The sequence below is a fragment of the Panthera uncia genome, chromosome D4 (assembly GCF_023721935.1).
Source record: "Panthera uncia isolate 11264 chromosome D4, Puncia_PCG_1.0, whole genome shotgun sequence".
Taxonomy (NCBI): Eukaryota; Metazoa; Chordata; class Mammalia; order Carnivora; family Felidae; genus Panthera; species Panthera uncia.
This window is the reverse complement of record NC_064807.1, coordinates 862,443-865,611: the sequence shown is the minus strand read 5'-3', so window position 1 is coordinate 865,611 and position 3,169 is coordinate 862,443.

Here is a 3,169-nt window from a genome sequence, read left to right as displayed (position 1 = left end):
AACGTTAAAAAATTAAAAAAAAAAAAAGAAGCTAGATTTCTCTACATAAACACTTTTAAAAGTGGAAATAGAAAACAGTTTTTAAAAGTCATGTACAAATTAAAGTTAAATGTTTAAAGAATGATTCCTGCTTTCAAGATGGAGTAGCACGAAAACAGCTGAAGTACATGAAATGGTCGCTTTGTGCCTCTCAAGTGAAGGACAGTGACCACGGCTCACAGGGGAGACATTCGGGGTGCTGCCAGGGAGGCAGAGGGTCCTCCTGAGTCAAGGGCGGCCATGGCCCTGGGGTTCAAGTGTAGAGGGCAGGAAGGGTCACCTTGAGTGCTGAGCTCTGAGCAGTGTGGGAGCAGAGGAGTCACCGGACAGGAGCAGGGGACCGTTGCGGAGGTCTGCGGGGCCGGGAGCAGTCCCTGCCCCACCGGACGAGAAGAAGACGTGCTTTCGGTCGTGGGGCACGGTGCTGGGAGGGCGTTCCTCGGCGGTGTGGTGGAATCAGCCCTAGCAGAAAAGCGCGCTGGTCCCACAAAACATCGCTTAAGAACAAGCCTCGAAAGTTCAGACTGCTTGCATGTGACTTAGCTGTGTCCCTGAAGAAGGCTCACTAATGTTCACAGGAGTTCAAAAATAGCCCACGCCCCACGAGGTGAGCCTTACAGCGTTTGGCACGGAAAGAGGGAAATACGACCCACTGCGAGAAGAAAAGGGTCAACTAATTACAAATGTAAAAATTAAAAATAAAAATGACACAGGTATAAGAATTTGCAGATAAGGACATTGAAAGAATGATCATAATTGTATTCTTTATGTTCAAGAAGGAGCAAACATGTTAGGAGGGAGAGGAAAAATATAAAAAAGATCCAAACTGAGCTATTCGAGATGTTAATACCCTGCCTGGGATAAAAAATACACTGGGTGAGATTCATGCAAGATTGGGCGATACAGAAGAAAAAATGGGTGAACTTGAAGTAAGAGAAGTAGAAACCATCCAAAATGAAACACGAAGTAAAAAGCCTGAAAACCATCAACCCAGCATCAGTGAGCTGTGGGGCCGACTCAGTCAGACTCAAGGCGTGTGGTTGGAGTCCCTGCAGGAGAGCGGAGAGGAGGGAGCATCATGACAAAAATAACGCCCCACATTTTCCAAATCTGATAAAAACTCTCCGCCAGTGGTTTCAACAGGGGGTGATTTTACCCTTGGGGACATCCTGCAATGTCTGGAGTCGTTTTGGTCATCACAACTAGAGAGTAGTCCCCAGTGGGCAGAGACCGCTGCAGCCCCGCAAGGTGCAGACGCCCTCAGGCCCCACGGTGAAGGCACTAGACCCAGAGGAGGTCTGAGAAGCTCAATCAGCCCTGAGTAAGAAAAGAAAGAGAAGAGCATAAGGCAGGCCGTAATCAGATTGCTCAAATCTACTGACAAAGAGAAGTCATAAAAGCATTCAGAAGGAAAAACGTGTTAAGTATACAACCACACTGGTGAAAATGACAGGGTACCTCTCCCAGAAACAACGCAAGCCAGAGGCCGTGCGGCAAGTCCTTCAAGTACTGCGGGCTAAGCCTGGGGCTGTCAGCACACATTTCTACAACCAGCAAAAGTACTTGGAGAACTAAGTCAAAGCAAACACTCTTTTGGACGCAGAGAAACTGAAAGAATTCATCCCCAGCAGACCTGTAGCATAGGACATACTGTTCAACGTTGGTCAGGTAAAAGGAAGTCAGACCACATCGAAATCTGCAAGAATCGAGAAATCATGCTAGCAATCAGAAGTTTCAGGATCCCTGTCCCAACAACCGAGACAACGGGAAGACAGAAAATCAGGAAGGGCCCAGAAGGCTTCAACAGTGTTACCTACCAGTGTGCCTCGTGGACATGTATGAGCTTCTCCCCCAGCAACAGCACAACTGTGCTCTTCTCCAGTGCATAGGGAACAGTTACCAAGAGAGACCATATTCTGGGCTATAAAGCAAGTCTCAACGAATTCAAAATAACCCAAATCATGCAAAGTACGTTCTCTGATCACAATAGAATTGCACTACAGATAAATAGTAGAAAGATATCTAGAAAATCACCAAAAGACTTGCAAACTAAGTAACGCGTTTCTGAAAACAATCTGTGGTTCAAGGAAGAAATAAAAAAAGGAAAGTATACAATTTTCTGAACTAAGTGGGGAAAAACACAGGATACTCAAATGTTAGGAATACACTTTTCAAAAATCCTCATAGAAGAATTTATAGTATTAAACTCCTGTAAGAGAAAAATAGAAGGGACTCAAGCTTTCGCCTTAAAAAATATAAATAGAGGAAGAGCAAATTCAGCGCAAATTAAGCAGAAGAGAGGGAATAATAAAAAGCAGAAATTGATAAAACATAAAACAATAGAAAATAATAAATGAAACCAAAATTGGTTTTCAGAGAATAAAATTGAAAACACTCTGGCCACGCTGGTTGCGGGGGAAAGGAGGAAAAGATAAATTATCAATCAAGAACGAGAGAGGTGATATCTTTACAGATTCAACAACTATTTAAAAACAAGAGAATGGTATAAAACAGTCATGTCAATACGTCTGACATGAACACATCTGACATACAACTCACATGAAATAAAGCTACCAAAGATGACTCAGGAAGAAAGAGGTAATTGGAATAACCCAGTAGGTATTAAATAAATTGAATTTGTAGTTAAAAGCATTCTCATAACAAGAGCTGCGAGTCCGAATGGCTTCACTGGGGAATACAACCAAATATTTAAGGCAGAAACAACACCAATTCTGCATGAGGTCTTTCAGACATGTAAACAAACATATTCCACGAGGCCAGCATTACTCTGACCTCAAAAGCATATTAAAACATTAGAAGAAAACTACAGACCAACGTGCAAAGATTTGTAACAAAATTTTAGAGAATCAAATAATATGTAAAAAAGATAATACTTCGTGACCAAGTAGGATTTCTTCCAAGAATGCACAGTTAGTTAAATGTTCAAAAATCAATTTAATTTACCCCATTAACATACTAGGAAATAAAAACTATGTGATCATCTCAACAGATGCAGAAAAAGCATTTGGCAAACTCCAACTGTGAAAATTAAAAATTCTCAGCAAACTAGGAATGAAAGGAAACTTCCTCAACCTTGGAAAGGACATTGGCAAAAAAGTACAACTAACAT